The sequence below is a fragment of the Eurosta solidaginis genome, chromosome 4 (genome assembly GCF_040869045.1).
Source record: "Eurosta solidaginis isolate ZX-2024a chromosome 4, ASM4086904v1, whole genome shotgun sequence".
Lineage (NCBI taxonomy): Eukaryota > Metazoa > Arthropoda > Insecta > Diptera > Tephritidae > Eurosta > Eurosta solidaginis.
In genome coordinates, this window is record NC_090322.1 from 80,295,616 (window position 1) to 80,316,770 (window position 21,155).

A 21,155-nucleotide genomic window follows, 5' to 3' on the forward strand; every position below is an offset into this window, starting at 1 on the left:
AGGGATGGTTGCATCGGACAGCTTGTTCTGGGCTTGATCCCAAAACCCGACGTCCACGTAACTTTTATAAATCTTTTGTGGCTCCTTGCTGTTCACGCCCAAGGGCGTCCCGTAGTCTACGTCTAAGCGCCCCCCCCACTACCTTCCAGCAGCCCCGCTGCTCAGCAAGCCACAACAAGTACCCGCTGCTGCTCGCGCCCCACGGCGCCAACAACTCAAACAGCTGCTACCACTCAACTACAATCTTCGTCGTAGAGTCGGAAGCAATGCTGAGCAACAGCCCCTGCCCCCGTCTTCCCCCCCCCCCTCCCCCCCCTCTTTTCCGGCAGCAATCGCGTAGGTCAGGGAAACATACTCTTAGTCCCTACCTCCGTTTGCACCGTTTGCCAGCACAGAATATATATGTTTGCGACATCCGCCCAATGCAGCTCCTGCCTTGGGTGGTGCCACTTTCCTGGATGTTCTGGTCTCCCCGACGGCAACCCCCCGACGGGTTTCATCGCGCCATGTTGCCAGGTCGCAAACCCAAATAATCCGGGTACCCCAATGCTTGCTCAAGGACGCCCAGTCCCAGGGCCACAACAGCAATTGCGTCCTGTCCTTCCTCAACCCAGGCGTAGTCACCCGTCACTTACCCCCAGAGTGGCGACGTCTCCCCCCATGCACTTCAGAATTCTGCAGTTAAACTGTAATTGACTAACTGGGAAGATTACGGAGATAGTCAATTTCATGAAGCGGCACAACATCCGCATTGCTGCGTTTCAAGAGACTAAACTCACAGCACGATCTGCATTGCAGACCTGCTCTGGGTATAATGTCCACAGACAAGATCGCGAGAGCGGAAATGGAGGCGGCCTCGCGTTTATAATACATCACTCTGTGCAATATCACATATTTGATCCTGGCATCGACCGCAGGGACAATGTCTTAGAACGTCAAGGCCTATCTGTCCGGTCAGGCGATGCAATCCTAGAAATCATCTACATCTACATCCCCCCTGCCACCTGTTGCCCCAGTGGATACCGCCCTAATATCAGAGCCTTACTCACTGGCAACAATCGCATTATCTTAGGCGATTTCAATGCCCATCATGATCTATGGCATTCAAATTTGCGGGCGGACAGTAGGGGTGATATGTTGGCGGATCAAATAGAAGAAACGACGTTCTGCACAATAAACGGAGACGCCCCCACACGTATGGTAGGAAGCTGTCACAGTTCGCCAGATATCTCAATCGTGAGCGCAGAGCTCGTAAACTGCGTCAACTGGCAGCCGATGGTATCATTGGCATCCGACCACCTGCCTATACTTATTTCGCTCGAGCGTACCGCCGACTTCATTGTCACCGAAAAACGCACTTTCATAAACTTTAAAAAAGGAAAGTGGGAAGAATATAAATCTTTTACAGACAACCTCTTTGCTGCCCTCCCTATCCCGATTGATGCCCGCCAAGGGGAGCGTGCCTTCCGCAAGGTCATTGAATCCGCCTCGGCACGTTTCATCCCCGCCGGGAGAATTCCCGAAATCCGGCCCCACTTCCCGGCGGAGCAAACTTAGCGAGAGAACGTGACCTTATAAGGCAGCTTGATCCAGGCGACCCCAAAATAAGGGATATAAACCAACGCATCAGATTGCTTGTGGACGAACACAAGCGGGCGAAATGGGAGGAGCACCTAAGAGGTTGTAACCTCTCTACCGGTGTGGGTAAACTTTGGTCCACCGTAAAGTCCCTATCGAATCCGACTAAGCACAAAGACAAAGTTTCCATCGCCTTTGGCGATAAAGTGCTGTCGGATGCGAAAAAATGCGCGAGCGCTTTCTCCCGACAATATGTAATGCATTCTACGGTCGACAAAGATAGACGGAGGGCCAACAGACACGCGCATAAACACAAATTCAGCGCGTCACCAATCACCATCACCGCTAAAGAGGTTGAGGACGCCATTGGTCGTGCTAAACCATCCAAAGCAGTGTTCCCAGACGGCATAGCCATGCCGATGCTTAAAAGCCTAGGGAAAGAGGGTTTCAAATATTTAGCGCAGGTCTTCAACCTGTCTCTGTCCACCTTTGTCATACCCGAGAAATGGAAAATGGCCAAGGTGGTCCCGCTACTAAAGCCTGGTAAACCAGCTAACATAGGAGAGTCGTATCGTCCGATATCTCTCCTATCGTCAGTAGCAAAGACGCTCGAAGCCATTTTGCTCCTTTATTTCCAAGCAAATTTGCAGCTAGCCTCCCATCAGCATGGCTTCAGAAAACTCCATAGCACTACCTCCGCGCTAAATGCCATTAGCACCCAGATAAATTGCGGTTTAAATCAAAACCCCCACCATAGAACAGTACTCGTAGCGCTAGACCTATCGAAAGCTTTTGATACGGTCAACCATGGCTCGTTACTGCAAGACCTGGAAGGGTCTACCCTTCCCTCATGTCTTAAAAGGTGGACCGCAAATTATCTGGGTGGTCGGCAGGCATCGGTGCAATTTAGAAACGAAACATCAAAGCCAAGGAGAATTAAACAAGGGGTGCCACAGGGTGGTGTCCTATCCCCACTTTTGTTTAATTTCTACATATCTAAGCTACCTTCACCACCGGAGGGAGTCACAATCGTTTCCTACGCCGATGACTGCACAGTAATGGCCACAGGCCCAGGCCCACAGATCGATGAGCTATGCAATAAAATAAACGGCTACCTCCCTAATCTCTCCAGTTTTTTCGCCTCGCGAAACCTGGCATTATCACCGACTAAATCTTCCGCGACCTTATTTACAACATGGACGTCCCAAATGTCGACCATTTTGAACATCCACGTCGATGGCTCTACGCTACCGACTGTCCTACACCCCAAAATCTTGGGTGTGACGTTTGATCAGGATCTACATTTTGGTGAGCACGCATCCGCAATTGTTCCGAGAATTCAGAGCCGTAACAAAATCCTCAAATCCCTTGCTGGCAGTACCTGGGGAAAAGATAAAGAAACGCTCATGACTACATACAAAGCAATTAGCCAGCCGATTACGTGCTACGCGTCACCCATATGGTCGCCAAGCCTAAAAATTACCCACTGGAAGAAGATACAGGCCTACTAAAATACTGCTCTCAGAATTGCCACGGGCTGTCTTCTTATGTTCCCAGAACACCATCTGCATAATGAGGCGAGAATACTCCCCATCAGGGAAAGAAACGAGATGCTGACCAAACAGTTCCTGTTGAATACCCAGAAACCTGGGCATCCCAACAGACATCTGATTGACGAGCCAGCACCGCCTAGGGGCTTAAGGAGTCATCTGCGTAAGCTTTTTGAGGAAATACGGGACCTGAGAACCCAGCCCTATGAAGCGAAAAAACACAAGCAGGTCCTTGGTGAACTCCACAAACAGGCGTCGGACCATGCCGGGAATTGCCCGGTGAATCCAGTAGTCAAAGTAAAGTTTCCAAAACTTGCGGAAGAGGAACGCATACTCCCCAGGGAAACGCGTGTCACTCTGGCTCAACTTCGTTCTGGATACTGTAACAGGTTAAACTCTTACCTATCCAGAATCAACCCCGACATACAAAATGTATGCCCCGCTTGCAATGTGTCCCCATATGACACCAACCATCTCTTTGATTGTAATGTGGAACCAACGCCTCTAACACCCCTTTCCCTATGGTCCACCCCTGTTGAAACAGCAAGTTTCCTTGGACTCCCGTTAGAGGATATTGATGACAGTTTGTGATCGGTCGCGTCTGTTAGGTGGGGCGAAGCACTGCTACAACAACAACAACAACAACAAAATCACCTAAAAATTAAAATTTTTTATATAATCCTATTAATTCAATTGGAGGCTGAAATAAAGTCCGTCTGATACAATACTCTTTTATTAATATTTGATTGGAAATGCTTACAATTTTTAATCCATTATGGTTGGCGGTTTTTATGTCGTTTATTATAGAGAACGACCTTTCTGCGGTGGCACTACTCTGAGGTAATATTGCTAAGGAGCACATTTATTCACTCAAATTTTCAAACAAATTTTCTTCTAGAAGACTCTTTTCAGTTCCCAATTTTATCCATCCTTTAAGAATATCGTCGGAAAATATCTTTTCTATTTTTTCCTTATCATATAACATTAATGATCGCCATTCGTTGCTAAGAATTTCCATGGGTCTTGTGAAATGGAAAAGCTTTAAGTAAGGAACAATCGTTGTCATTTGACTAGATTGAATATTTTTTGCATCAAAATAATCCAAAAGGTGTAATTTTTCGTCTTCGAAATTGAATCGTTTCTTAATTTCCTTACAAAGGCAAATGTTGGTAGAATTTTGGGCTTTGGTGGTAGAAGTGGTAGAAAATGAAAATGGGCTAAAAAGTTGGTAGATCTACCAATAAAGTGGTCCGTGCACTGCTCCTGGAACTTACTGGCCCAGTGGATACTGCCTTGAAATCAACGCACTACTCTCGAAACAAACATTTTCTGTTGAATACCCAGAAACCTGGGCATCCCAACAGACATATGATTGAAGAGGCGCCGCCTCTCAGGGCTTAATAAGTCATCCCCGCAAGCATTATGAGGAAATACGGCACCTGAGAATACAGCTGTATGTAGAAGAAAAACACAAACACGTCCTCAGTGATATCCACAAAAAAGCGTCGGACCTGTATTCCAGGAATTGCCCGGCAAACCCCGTTCTTTAAGAAAAATACCCTGAACTCGCAGAAGATTCTCATTCTCCCTAGGGACACGCGCATCACTCTAGCTCATTTCGATCTGGATACTGTAACAGGCTAAACTCTTACCTATACAGAATCTTTGGGTGACTGATAGTCGGTAGCGTGACACCACGAGGTGAAGAAACTAGAAAGACCGGGGAGATTGTGGTTTATTTTAGAAATTAATTGATCTATTGAAGGGCCAGGCCTCGTTGCCATAATCGTGCAGTCGTCGGCAAAGGAAATAATATTAACTTCTTCTGGTGGGAAAGGGAGCTTTGATATGTAGAAATTAAACGGAAGCGGAGATTGTTATTATTATTTATTTAATTATTTTCCTAGCACAAGAATTTGGTAAATTATTTTACAGCACTAGTCAGGAATTTTAAATAGTTGAATTTAAAATGAATTAATATGACAACAGAATTAACGACAAGTAAATAAAACAATACAGCAATAATATTAGTAAAAATAACAAGTAAGGATGGCTAAATTCGGTGTAACCGAACATTACATTCTCAGCTGCCAAATTACAGCTTGCAAAACTTTTAAATTACCTTTTTTTTAAAGTGGGCGGTGCCACGCCTATTGGAAAAATTTTACTAATTTTCTATTCTGCGTAATAAGGTCATCCCACCTACCAAGTTTCATCACTTTATCAGTCTTTGGTAATGAATTATCGCACTTTTTCGGTTTTTCGAAATTTTCGATATCGAAAAAGTGGGCGTGGTTATAGTCCGATTTCGTTCATTTTAAATAGCGATCTGAGATGAGTGCCCAGGAACTTACATACCAAATTTCATTAAGATACCTCAAAATTTACTCAAGTTATCGTGTTTAAGGACAGACGGACGGAGGGACATGGCTAAATGGATTTCTTTTTTCGCCTAGATCATTTTGATATATGTCTATATCGATTAGTTTATGCCGTTACGGGGTACCGTTATGCGAACAAAATTAATATACTCTGTGAGCTCTGCTCAGCTGAGTATAAAAATAATACGTATACAAATATGATTATGAGATTAAACAAGTAGAAATCAGCATTAAGACAATAGGGGGAAAAAAGGAAACAAGATGACGAGATAATACATTTTAATTAGTAAGAATACAGAAATAGTTTCGGCTTACAAATCATTATAAAAAGTGGTTAGCTCATTTTTGAAGTGCCGAGCATTTCTTATTTGTCTAAGTCTTGCGGGAAGAGCGTTACAAAAGCGTATAGAAGTAACAAAGAACTGCCGTCCAGAGGTTAGCAAACGGTAAGAAGTTCGTAAGAAGAAGCACTGATCTCGATGAATGAAGAAGCGGAAGCCTCCGATATAAAGTTCCTTTGTGTATATAATTTTTTGAAGGATAGTCAGTGTTTCAACTTTTAAAAGATTGTGAAAAAATAGGAGTTATATGAGGTCAATCCCTAACACCACCAAAAAAATGTGGAATTTGGAGAAAGGGGGCGTGGCACCTCCCATACAAATGGAATCTTTAGTAATGCATAACTTTGAAGGTATACATGCCAGAACATTGAAATTCAGTAAGGAGTTATATGAGGTCAATCCCTAACACCACCAAGAAAAGGCGGAATTGGGAAAAAGGGGGCGTGGAACCTCCCATTCAAATGGAATCTTTGGTACTGCATAACTTTGAAGGTATACATACATGCCAGAACATTGAAATTCAGTAAGGAGTTATATGAGGTCAATCCCTAACACCACCAAGAAAATGCGGAACTGGGAAAAAGGGGGCGTGGAACCTCCCATTCAAATGGAATCTTTGGTACTGCATAACTTTGAACATTGAAATTCAGTAAGGAGATATTTGAGGTCAATCCTTAACACCACCAAGAAAATATGGAATTGGGAAAAAGGGGACGTGGCACCTCCCATACAAATGGAATATATTATACTGCATATATCTGGATGTCGTAATGGTGGGATAATTAAAATTGGTAAGGAGCTATGTTGTAGTGTCAAATTGGGTTACTGCTTTTAAGTCTGGCAACTCCCCCTCTAATAAATAAAAAGATGCAACACTCATATTAACACTTGGCATCACTTAAAATGTTAGAGTGGAATGACGCGGAGATTCAACCCCATTGGCTGAATCTCCCGTTACTAGCTATAGAATCATACGATTTTCCCGTTATGCACTTTTGCATACCGGCAAAGCTGCTTTTGAAGCGTCAGCAGTTTTTGAGTATTGAGGAGAGTTTGAAGTAAGCCGGCCGCCGCGTTAGAACAAAACGCTAAGTTAAATTGAAGTGAAACAAACTAAAAAGACTAAAACTAATTGTTAAAATAAAAACTTAAAACGATATTTAATCGTATTAAAAACCAAAAACTGTGTTTTAAATAAAAGGTTAAAATAGTGTTGTGTGTGTGTGCGTGGGCTAGTTGCCCAAAAATGAGTGGCATCGGTATGCCACTTTACATGGCGACCGTAACCAAAAGATGGTATTAAATTTATAAATGCTTCGCCGTTGATGCATTTACAAGATCATTAAATTTTGTTCATCGGCAAATGGCACCAATTGCGACAGCAAATACCATCGAACCGGAAAACGCATTAAAAGGATTAGAATGATTAGTCGGTGAGCCACGTGCTGATTTCCTATTTATGATCAAAACATTTTCATATACACATTTTGCGACTTACAACAACATTTGTTATAAAGCCTATGCCTTTGCACTTTAATTGCGTGCAAGATTACAATTACAAGGTGATGCAAAAATCGATGCTAATGTTAGGTTATGGGTGCGTCAAACTACGCCCATTATGAATAATTTAGCCTGCGAACAATATAAATCAAATAAAATACATATTGTGGCATGGAAATTAAAGGCAGTATTATCATCGCGCTGCGAACAGCGTGGACACTATGCAACAGCTATGTTACAATTAAAGGCAAGGTAATGGTGAACATATGAATTTGGAGATGAACCACGAGGAACTAGGAGAAGGAGCTTTTCAGACTAGATCTATCAACGGAATTTTTAACCAGCACGCAGCACATCTTATACCAACACGTGAAGTTAATGCAAAGTATGTATTCTATTTTAAAAATATATCTTATTTTAATCGTAAGCGAAAACAATTTTTGCTAAAATAAAGATTTTTGTATACATGCTTTTCAAAGCGATAAACTTTCCTATTTGTACATTTACCCTCAATACAAAATGCTTTAAAAAAAAAAATCAACATATATTAAAAATTTAATATTGAATTTCTCGTTCTCTTGAAAAATGTTTTTGCTAAAATAAAGCTTTTTCTACAGTTTTACGCAAATATTTTTCTAATGCTTTTTAAATAATGCATTTTTGTATTTAATTCAATTATTGCCATTTCCAAGTTTTAGAAGTTTCCGTCAGAAAAAGTTGAAAAATAGTTTTCGTAATTTTTGTAAACATTTACAATTTACATTGCACAGATGAAATACTTATAAACATTTAAATTACATTTAAATTTAAATGTATCAAAATTGAATTTACTGAATTTATGGTATATCACAGAGAGTTTCCTTGGTCTCTTTTAAAAACATTTTTGAGAAATTACTACTGAAATGTAACATATTTTGTGGAAAAAAAAAACAAACAAAAAAAATTATATTAATTAAAATACATTAGGCAGTTCAGAGTTTTGTGCATTTACTTCGGTTTTGATGTTGCGTTTTTGCCATGACGTTGCTAATGCATAGCCACATAAATTTTTCGCGCTTTGGTGTAACAATACTACACCAGTTTGTAAATTCAATGACCATTTGCACAAAATCCTGAGCTCCCCTATTTTCTTAAATATGAATGCCATAAAATGAAATTTTTGCCTTCGTATACATAAAACACGTGAATTTAATATGAAAAAAAATTAAAATATTTTCATTAACTGCACTTTAAACAAAGCATTTCGTTTGCTGTAGAAATTTGATATATATGTTCTCGTGAAACAGTTTGGAAATTTTTTTTTCAAAAGCGGTGCGTCCGTGATATAATAGATTTTTTTGATATAAAGCGGTGCGTCCATGAGACAAAATACCTTTTTTATAATTCCGATATAAAGTGGTGTGGCCCTAAACACTACCATATATTCAAAAAAAAAAAAAAAAAAAAAAAAACAAACCGGATCTACAAATAATACTCGCACATACAAAATATTTACCTGATTTACAAAATTTTTTCTTTTAAAATAATTTTCAATAAAATTACCCTGTTTCAAACACATGTCCGATTCTGAGGGCAATTCCAGCGATAAATCAAGCTCTAAAGGAAGGTGTTCACTAGCTCGTCAAGAAGATTTTTTAGGATTTAATGACTCAGATTTCGCAGAAAATAATAATTCAAATTTTCAGTCAGTAACTAATATTATAATAAACACTCAGCCTTCAGCAAATCCGTCTAATAATTCAGACAACCTACTAACTAGCACTTCCAATTTTCAGTCAGGAGCTCACTTTTCCAATTCTCACTCTACTTCAAATTCTTCTACTTTGCCTTCAACAAATAATTCTTCAGATTTACAATCGAATAACAATATTTCAATCATGGCAACCTGAGAACAGAAAAAGGTGTTCATTACCAGTTGCGCCTCAATTATTAGGGACAACTACAGCGGCGATCAACTGGCATTAGAATCTTTTATCGACAAAATAAAATTAATTGAAGTCTTCTCAGATGAAAATTTAAATAGCACTTTTATTGCATTTTTGAAATCCAAACTTGAGGGAAAAGCACGCGAAGCACTACCAACCGTAATAAATTCAGTCGATGACATAAAGACTGCCTTGAGAAATAGAATAAAACCCGACAACTCGAAAGTTGTTTCTGGTAAAATCGCGTCTTTACATGTCATCAATAATAACTACTCAGACTTTGCTAAGCGCGTTGAAGAATTATCCGACGCATTGAAACGTTTTTTGATTATTGAAGGTATGACACAAGCCAAGGCACATGAAATGGCCGTAGAGCAAACAGTGAATGTGTGCAGGTTGAACACTCGTTCAGAATTGGTCAAATCCATCCTGGCTTCAACTACCTTCAGTGATTCAAAAGACGTAGTTGCAAAAATGATAGTCGAACGTAATAACGAGGTAAAAGAAAGACAAGTACTAGCATTCCGTACTCGTGGTAATTGGCAAAATAGTTTTCCAGGAAATTATAGGGGTAATAATTTCAATAATAGGTACAACAATCCAAATGCAAGATTCAACAATAACAATAGAAATAATTACAACAATAATAATTACGGGTACAATAATTCTAATAGAGGTAATAATGACAGATATAGCACTAATAGAAACAATCAGCCTAGTAGTAGTAACAATAATGCTAATAATAATAATAGACGTTCAAATTCGCGAAGTAATGCCAATGTACGCGCTTTAAACGTGAACGACCCTCAGGAGCGAACACTGGGGGATCGGGATCACGATTTAGACAATTAAACGAATCTTCTCCAAAAATATTAAAATCCATCTACTGCTTGAACCTTAATTATTCAGATTTTATTGAACTTCAATGTAGCGATTCCTACAAACCATGTACTTTTCTAGTAGATTCTTAAGCAGATATTTCTTTAATCAAAATTTCAAGTTTATCTCAAAATTGTAACTTTAATAGTAACGAAATAACCAACATAACAGGCGTAACACCTAAAACAATTTCAACTTTAGGAACCTTAAAAACTAACTTAATTGCATATACATTTTTAATACCGCATACTTTACATGTAGTTAACGACGATTTCAATATACCTTCAGACGGAATACTCGGCAAAGACTTTTTAAAATTAAATAAATGCATTATTAATTATGCAAGCGATAGCATAACTATTAATACCGGATTAGATAACGCAAATATACCAATTTTACACGGCACAAGTACCGATTCTTTAGTTATTCCTCCAAGATGTGAAGTTTATCGGTTATTTCAATTACCAAAATGCGATAATCCTGTTTTTGTAGACTCGCAAGAAATCTGTAGTGGTGTTTTTACGGCAAAGTGCATTGTTGACACAAATAATCCAGTTCTAAAAATTTTAAATATTACTGACGAAGTAAAACATGTCAACAATTGCAATATCGTAACGGAAGATATCACCAACTACAATGTCTACAAAATTAATGAAACTTCAAAAGATCAAAAACGCTTAGAGGAATTAACGAAAATTTTGAAAATTCAAATGACGGGTTATGCTCAAAAACAATTACTAGATTTATGCTTAAAATATGCCGATGTATTCGCTTTAAAAACTGATCGTATGACTTTAAATAATTTTTACGAACAAAAGCTACGTTTAACTGATAAAAATCCAGTCTATATAAAAAATTATCGTTTACCATATACACAACGTGAAGAAATTAATAAACAAGTCGAAAATTTATTGCGAAATGATTTAATAGAACCCAGCTTTTCTAATTATAACAGTCCTTTAATTTTGGTGCCGAAAAAAGATCCTTCAGGCCAAAAGTCTTATCGTATGTGCGTTGATTTCAGAGCAGTCAACAAAAAGCTTATCGCAGACAAATTTCCGTTGGCACGCGTAGACGACATACTCGACAATCTTGGCAGAGCCAAATTCTTTTCAACTTTAGATCTTTTTTCTGGTTTTCACCAAATACCACTTCATGTTAATTCTAGAGACGTTACATCTTTCAGTACAGATCGAGGAGCTTTTCGTTGGAAAGTTTTACCATTCGGTTTAAATATAGCACCAAACTCTTTTTCACGTATGATGTCATTAGCATTTTCAGGCATTTCGCCAAATCAAGCTTTTATGTACATTGACGATGTTATCGTCATCGGATGTAGCGAGACACATCACCTCAAAAATTTAGAAAAAGTTTTCGAAACTTGTAGAAAATTCAATTTAAAGTTAAATCCCAACAAATGCAATTTTCTTCGTTCTGAAGTCACTTTTTTAGGCCATAAATGCACCTCAAAAGGCCTGCTGCCAGATGACTCAAAAATAGACGCAATTAAAAAATACACTAAGCCTAAAGACAAGGACGCTGTTAGGCGATTCGTTGCATTTGCAAATTATTACAGGCGTTTTATACCTAACTTTGCGTCACTGGCAGCCCCTTTAAATCGTCTAAATCGAAAAAAAGTTGAATTTGTTTGGGATGATGCTTGCGAAAAGGCTTTCGAAAAATTAAGATTATCATTAACGTCTCCCCAACTATTACAATACCCTGATTTTTCAAAAGAATTTATTATCACTGTAGATGCATCTAAGAGTGGTTGTGGCGCTTATTAAGCCAAAAACATGGAGATAATGATTTACCGATTTGCTTTGCATCAAAATCTTTCAATAAAGCCGAACAGAAAAAGGCAATCATAGAATTAGAACTTTTAGCAATACATTTTGCTATAAAACATTTTCGGCCGTATGTTTACGGTACACATTTCACGGTAAAATCAGACCATAGACCATTAGTTTATCTATTTAATATGAAAGATCCTTCCTCGAAAGTCTCTAGAATCAGATTAGATTTATCAGAATACAATTTTACAATTGAATATATTAAAGGAAAATCGAATGTCGTGGCTGATGCTCTTTCGCGTATAAGTATAGACGAGATTAAAGATTCGACAAAACACGTTTTAGCCGTTAAAACGCGATCACAAACTAAACTACAAGAATTACAAAATGAAAAAATAAGTTTCAATGATACGACTTCTAACGATAATAAAGTACAAGTTTATGATAAATTTTCATACGATTTTTCAAAAAAGATACCGCGAGTAAAATCAACAATACAATATAATAAAAAATAAGGAGATCTGCAATTTACAAATTTATGCGCATTTAAAACATAAAAAATATAATTTACTTAATATCGTGACTGTTAACGAAATAACGAATTTAGATGAGTTACTTTCGAGGCTGGAAAAAGCAGCCGACAATCACAATATTAAACAATTAGAATGGCCAAAAAATGATTATTTTTCAATAATTTTTCAATTACGAATTTTAAAATCCGCGGAAATGAAATTTTAAAATCATTACAAATAATATTGACGGACCCTGTAGAGACAATGAACAGAAACAAAAACTTATGACAATTTATCACGAAGATCCAGTGTTAGGAGGTCATTGCGGAACAAAAAGGTTATATGCCAAATTAAGAACTAAATATTACTGGAAAAACATGACACGTGATATAGCGAAATTTGTGAAAAATTGCAATACATGTCTTTTAAATAAAGTGAGACCAAAAACAAAAGAAAATCTTGTCCTTACCCCAACACCCTGTAAACCATTTGACATAGTAATTATCGATACAATAGGTCCACTTCCTGAATCAAACTATGGTAACAAGTTCGCTGTTACTATGATTTCCCAGTGGGAAAAAGTAATGCATAGTAATCGAAAAAATGATCATTAAAAGGGCAATTTACACATTCCAAAATGCATTTTTCCCCCCACGGCGATGTCCTAGAAAAGTGTGCCATTCAATTTTGCATTTATATGTAAACGAAAGAAGTATGCATTATTTTTATTAAATTTTTATATTGATTTATTAATGTATACCGACTTATGCAGTTTATTATGCATAAACAAGGCTTTAATTTTTACATTCATTACACAAGTATTCATTTTTGGATGTATGAAAACAAAAGTAGAATTTAAATGGGTATTTAAATCAATTCATTTAACATATAATTAATTATGATTTTAAAATGTATAATGTCTTATATAGATAATTATGCATGAACAAAGTTTACATTTTTATATTCATATGTGACTATTGATAATTGAATGTATGAATATAAAGGAGTATTGTAATCGGTATTTAAACTTATTTGTAAGATTAATAATCTATAAATAATAAATACTAATAAAAAATACTTCATTTAACATATTATATATAAATAATAAATAATTATAAAAACATAATTCATTTTACAAATAATGGACAAGTGGAAAATGTTAGAAAACGTTCATTATTTCTTCGATTTCTGCCTCTCGTCAAATTGGTGCTTGTGGAAACGCAGCTTAGCCTTTTTGATTGCCGACTTTATTTCTTTTGAATATTGTGACTGGTTGTAACCGTCTTTTTGAAGACAATCTAAAAAAAGTGTTATATATACATACATATGTGGTTAGTATAATATTATATTATATAGCATTCATAATGGAAAAAAACTTACCGTACAAAATGGAATTGAAATTTTCAAGATTTTTAAATGACTTTTTTCCTTTTATTCCCATATAGTTGAATAGCGTCAGCACTTTTGGTGTAATTAGCTTTGGTAAACCATTGTTCAACCCATTTTCTCGTAAAATTGAGTTAATCATGGATTTCTGGAAGTAAATAATAAAACATATGTTTAGTTACTCGCGTAATTATAATTTATTTAATATAAAAAAATAATAAAAATAAATTTAAGGCGTGGTAACCTCCGAAGAGATCTAAGGCCACGCTTCTCTTCCAATTTGCGTCGTGCTCCTCTTGATTTTCCCTACAAATTGGCAGGACGGGACCTACATGTTTTTATGCCGACTCCGAACGGCATCTGCAAGGCAGATGAGTTTTCACTGAGAGCTTTTCATGGCACAAATACACCCGGAGCGCTTGCCAAACACTGCCAAGGGGCGACCCCGCTTAGAAAAATTTTCTTCTAATTGAAAACCCTTATTTCTAAAATTTTGATGTTGCTTTGCCGGGGTGCGAACCCAGGGCATACGGTGTGATAGGCGGAGCACGCTACCATCACACCACGGTGGCCGCCATATTTATTAATATAGAACATATTTATTTAATACAGAAAAATCAAATTAGGCATCTTACGTAGGTATCGCCATTTTCTGCCATATTGCTGTCAATTTCGTACAACCGTTCAATCGAATTAATAGGAAAATGAAGCGCTTTATTTTTAACTTTCCATAAAAGTTCCAGACTCACATTGTTTTTTGCTTGTTCTGTAATCAGTTTTCCAATATACTCATTACATTTACCAACTTGATCTTTAAATAGAAAATACAATTAAAACAAAAAATTAAATAGAAAATAAAAAATCAAATAAAAAACGAGAAATTTAATTAAATAAAAATAAAAATTAAAGAGAGAAATTTTGTATAAAATAAATTGAATCAAAAATTTAATATAAAATGAGAGTTTTAATAAAAAGTAAAAAAACTAGATAAAAATATTATTGAGGTGACTTTACCTGACAAATTTTTGATTTCCACTTTCAGCGCAGAAACTTCTGATTTTATATCATTTATATTACAGTTTTCCAATTGTTTATTTTTGTCATCCAAACAACCTAAACAAATAAAAATAAAAATAAATTATTTAAGTTATTACAGAAGTGTTATTACTGCAATAACTAAACTCTTGAATCATTCTTCAACGATTTGCTCATATTTCCGCTGGATTTTTTTTTCATATCTTAAATTTCTATAATAAAAAGTAGTAAATATTATTAATTTTCTATTTAATTTCATTTCAATTAATTATTGGAATGCAAAACAGGTATAAATAATAATGAATTTCCATATGGCAAGCACATTAATTTATACTCTATCGAATCAGCTTCAAAATATATATTTCGACTGTTCGATTCCACGCTTTGGGAAACAAAAATGCGTAAAACTTCCATAGAGTTCAATGGTTCTTCAAAGAAACTGCGACGATCTTCTAATTTTTTGCCACTTAAGATAACTTTACCATTTTGCATTGAAAATGCTGTAATCTTAATAGCCTCCCCCGACTTAAGATAACAATAATTGTCGGGTATTTTCGTGCTTAAAAAAAGTTTGTTGTACTGAAAGAAACAATTGTTCCATCTTTATTCATTCGTATTCCAAATTTGGTACCATGTTCGGCAATATCTTCGTTCTCGATTTTATTTTGAATTTGGTCGAGTATTTTACTTGGCTTTTTGACTAATCACTTTAGATGCTGCATGTAGTTTTCAAACTTGTACGCTGAGAAAGTATTTACATAACCAATTTCTTCTACGCAATCAGTTAAATGCAGAAGAGAATGAACGTTGTAAGAAACTTGTTCCTCAGAGTAAATAGTGGGAAATAGTTCAACAAAATCCTTTAAGAGACCTTTACATGCATTGAGATTAGACATAAAGCTTTTTTCATCTGATAGAAATCTGTAGGCACAGTGGAGAAGGCAAAAATGGTAATATGTTTCGCTATCTAGTTTGTCTTTTAAAACTAATATGCCCGTGTAAAGTACGAATTGACGAAACTCAACTGCTTTCCAGCGCAAAACCTCCTCGAAACCTCTTGGCTTGCGAACAAATTCTCGGGGAATATGGGGACCTAAAGATAGTATATGACTTGATATAAATTGGCTTTAGTTTCTAAAGATAGTCTGGGTCTGTTTGTTTTATTATTAAAGATTCGTAAAATAATTTTTTTGACTACTCCCAGATCCACTAGATGCATCGGCTCCAGTGGAAATTTACTAACCATTTTCACCCCCACATCTTCCAAGACATTACTAATGGTATCTAAGTCTTTATGGTATCCATTATAAGACCGTCTTGAAAATTCATCGTCCGTACGAAGGCGTACGCAAGATGTACTATAAGTCGTCGTATTATTTATTTTTCTACCCACTTGTATGCACTTACTGCATCCATTGAAAGAATTGTGACCAACAGTTTTACATAAAAAAGCACGAGCCGGAACATCACAAACAAAACAGCGGAGTTCAAAATTTACTTTTTTGTCACCAATGAAGAGACCTTCATTTTTAAGTTTAGAAATTTCGGAGCACAAATCATGCAAATACGAATTTACTTCATTAGGTTTCTTTTTTCCCAAGTATACACCTACCAATAATACTTTTACTTGTGGAGCGTTCACAACATTTGCTAATATAGGCCACAAGCTTAAATTTGAAATTTTGTACAAAGGGAGTCCATCGATTCCGATATCTAAAATGATGGTGCTTAAGTTTTGTAAAAGGTGCTTCGCTTTATTTATTTGGTTTTGAAGACCGATATGTGTATACGAACCAGGAGATACCGTTCTTATTATGTGCCTTTTGGAAACACTCAAAGATTTAGACGATTTTGGTACATTAATATTTTCATCGCGAAGTATTTCTAGCAATCCGTCAACCGCTTCCCTACAAATATTGAAAACTGTAGCCCAATTTCCTATTTTTTGTGCTATCGGTATTTGATTACTACACTCCGTCATCTCATCGATTATACCTACCGGTACCTCATCCCTAATACTTGAAAAATCAGCTGGAGCGCTAGCGCTCCCTTCATCTTGCCGCCAGTTGCAAACGCTATCACCTTCTATTTTCACTAGTCTACGCATATGACGCTTACTAAACATATTTAATTTTAATTATGTTTACTTACCGAATAATTTAAATCACTTTAATAAAGTTTTTGTCCCAAATAATTTATTATAAATTTAATAGCACTTGAGCTGCGACCACAAATTGATAAAACACAAATTGAAATGCGCAAAAAGATGTGTATTTGCTATTACAGATACCCGTAGTAGCATATCGATAACTGCTAAGGTATCCCGTTGTAGTTATGCATTAAATTCTCGTTTACTTTGTAATGCAGATTTGAATGCGTTTTAAATAGATTATATTTCAGATTACTACATACTAAGAAAAAATAATGTATAAACTTAGAAATATTTTAAACACATTTGAGTTTTGATTAAGATATAATCAGCAAATGCATCTATAATTACTTAAAATGGAATTCATAATGTATGCTTGTGTTATTCATTTGAAAATTAACATTTTGAATGCATTATAAAATGATATACTGGAATAATTCATTACCATTTTTCCCACTGGGTTGTGACTTTTCTAAATACCTGGTAACAGTAGCTGTACCAGATAAATCAGCAAAAACTATCGCATGTGCTATTTTTGAAACCTTTATACTAACATATGGTACAATGAAAGCCATTAGATCCGATTTAGGGACGAAATACAAAAATGAATTATTCTCGGAATTAACAAAACTTTTAAAAATTAATCATGATTTCTGAACAGCTTATCACCACGAAACTGTTGGTACTGTTGAAAGAAACCATAGAGTCTTTAACGAATATTTACGTGCATATCTAGATGAAACGTATTCAGATTGGGATACGTATTTGAAGTATTTTACATTTTTACATAATACTACAAGTAGTTCGGTTTTCGATAATAAATTTACTCCGTTCGAATTAATATTTGGCAGGAAATCTACATTGCCACATGAATTACAAAAGGAACAAATCGATCCGATATATAATGTAGAAAATTATACAAAAGAGCTAAAATATAGAATGCAAAAATCTCATAAAATGGCAACAAATTTGATTAATAAACATAAAATTAGAAATAAAGAATTATACGATAAAACGGCTGAGCCTTTAGAAATTAAAATTAATGATAGGGTTTTAGTAGAAACAGAACCGAGAAATAAACATAGAAATATATATCAAGGTCCCTACATAATAAAGAATATCGATGGACCAAATGTAAAAATTTTTGATGAAATTAATAAAATTGAAAAAATTGTACACAAAAATCGTATACAAAAAATTAATTATATTGATAGCCGAAAATAATCTTTAAATATAAACCTACTTTAAGAACATGCCAATGAAGGCCAAACTAAACAAACTATTAATGTTAATTTTTAATACGGCCTAATGTACAAAATTTAGATGTTAAATTGAACTACTTAATAAATATATATTTTACTCAATTTAATAATAAGCATACAAAATAGTAACGGCTTACTTCAAACTAAAAACATTATTTTTAACATATTTCATTTTCTTATAAATTTAAATCTTAATCTTAGTAAAGCCTAAAGAAGAATGTGGCAGGACTGATCACCTTGCCAAATTCTTCTTTTCTAAAGGGGGATGATGTAGTGTCAAATTGGGTTACTGCTTTTAAGTCTGGCAACTCCCCCTCTAATAAATAAAAAGATGCAACACTCACATTAACACTTGGCATCACTTAAAATGTTAGAGTGGAATGACGCGGAGATTCAACCCCATTGGCTGAATCTCCCGTTACTAGCTATAGCATCATACGATTTTCCCGTTATGCACTTTTACATACCGGCAAAGCTGCTTTTGAAGCGTCAGCAGTTTTTGAGTATTGAGGAGAGTTTGAAGTAAGCCGGCCGCCGCGTTAGAACAAAAGTTAAATTAAAGTGAAACAAACTAAAAAGACAAAAACTAATTGTTAAAATAAAAACTTAAACGATATTTAATCGTATTAAAAACCAAAAACTGTGTTTTAAATAAAAGGTTAAAATAGTGTTATGTGTGTGTGCGTGGGCTGGTTGCCCAAAAATGAGTGGCATCGGTATGCCACTTTACAATGTCACGTTAAGTCCTAAAACCTCCAGTAAAATGTGGAATGGGGAAAAACTATGGCTGCCGTACAAACTGAAGTTATTTTAACACCTAAAGTTTGACTGCATTGTTGAGTTTAGCTGTTATGCCTTTTGGACGTTTAGTTGTTGTTGTTGTTGTTGTAGCAATGCTCGCCCCACCTAATAGCCGCGACCGATCACAAATTGTCATCAATATCCTCTAACGGGAGTCCAAGGATACTTGCCGTTTCAACAGGGGTGGACCATAAGGAAAGGGGTGTTAGAGGCGTTGGTTCCACATTACAATTAAAGAGATGGTTGGTGTCATGTGGGGACACATTGCAAGCGGGGCATACATTTTGTATGTCGGGGTTGATTCTGGATAGGTAAGAGTTTAACCTGTTACGGTATCCAGAACGAAGTTGAGCAAGAGTGACACGCGTTTCCCTGGGGAGTATGCGTTCCTCTTCCGCGAGTTCTGGATATTTTTCTTCAAGTACTGGATTCACCGGGCAATTCCCGACATAAAGGTCCGACGCCTGTCTATGGAGTTCACCAAGGACCTGCTTGTGTTTTTCCGCTTCATACGGCTGGGTTCTCAGGTGCCGTATTTCCTCAAAATGCTTACGGAGATGACTCCTTAGGCCCCTAGGCGGTGCTGGTTCGTCAATCAGATGTCTGTTGGGATGCCCAGGTTTCTGGGTATTCAACAGAAACTGTTTGGTCAGCATCTCATTTCTCTACCTGATGGGGAGTATTCTCGCCTCATTATGCAGATGGTGTTCTGGGGACATAAGAAGACAGCCCGTGGCGATTCTGAGAGCAGTATTTTGGCAGGCCTGTAGTTTCTTCCAGTGGGTGGTTTTTAGGCTTGGCGACCATATGGGTGACGCGTAGCACGTAATCGGCTGGCTAATTGCTTTGTATGTGGTCAAGAGCGTTTCTTTATCTTTTCCCCAGGTACTGCCAGCAAGGGATTTGAGGATTTTATTACGGCTCTGAATTCTTGGAACAATTGCGGTTGCGTGCGCACCAAAATGTAGATCCTGATCAAACGTCACACCCAAGATTTTGGGGTGTAGGACAGTCGGTAGCGTAGTGCCATCGACGTGGATGTTCAATATGGTCGACATTTGGGGCGTCCATGTTGTAAATAAGGTCGCGGAAGATTTAGTCGGTGACAATGCCAGGTTTCGCGAGGCGAAAAAACTGGAGAGATCAGGGAGATAGCCGTTTATTTTATGGCATAACTCATCGATCTCTGGGCCTGGGCCTGTGGCCATTATTGTGCAGTCATCGGCGTAGGAAACGATTGTGACTCCTTCCGGTGGTGAAGGTAGCTTAGATATGTAGAAATTAAACAAAAGTGGGGATAGGACACCACCCTGTGGCACCCCTTGTTTAATTCTCCTTTGTTTTGATGTTTCGTTTCTGAATTGCACCGATGCCTGCCGACCACCCAGATAATTTGCGGTCCACCTTTTAAGACATGGGGGAAGGGTAGACCCTTCCAGGTCTTGCAGTAACGAGCCATGGTTGACCGTATCAAAAGCTGTTGATAGGTCTAACGCTACGAGTACTGTTCTATGGTGGGGGTATTGATTCAAACCGCAATTTATCTGGGTGCTAATGACATTTAGCGCGGGGGTAGTGCTATGGAGTTTTCTGAAGCCATGCTGATGAGGGGCTAGCTGCAAATGTGCTTGGAAATAAGGGAGCAAAATGGCTTCAAGCGTCTTTGCCACTGGCGATAGGAGAGATATCGGACGATATGACTCACCTACGTTAGCTGGTTTCCCAGGCTTTAGTAGCGGGACCACCTTGGCCATTTTCCATTTCTCGGGTATGACAAAGGTGGAAAGAGACAGGTTGAAGACATGCGCTAAATATTTGAAACCCTCTTTCCCTCGGTTTTTAAGCATCGGCATGGCTATGCCGTCTGGGCCCACTGCTTTGGATGGTTTAGCGCGACCAATGGCGTCCTCAACCTCTCTAGCGGTGATGGTGATTGGTGACGCGCTGAATTTGTGTTTATGTGCGTGTCTATTGGACGTTTAGTAATCTGCCGCTGTTAAAAAAAATTGTTTAGCTTCAGTCTATCTACATCTTCTATAAAAATCAAATTCTGTGTGTGTGTT

At 37.1% G+C, this 21,155-nt stretch overlaps 1 protein-coding gene and 1 pseudogene across 7 annotated transcripts in view; both read left to right on the forward strand.

The window, feature by feature from the left end:
- The window catches only part of LOC137250008 (cuticle collagen 144-like), a 283,350-nt gene that overhangs the window by 55,265 nt on the left and 206,930 nt on the right, over window positions 1-21,155 (forward strand). The window lies entirely within an intron of this gene.
- On the forward strand, window positions 5,108-13,392 carry LOC137247634 (uncharacterized; annotated as a pseudogene).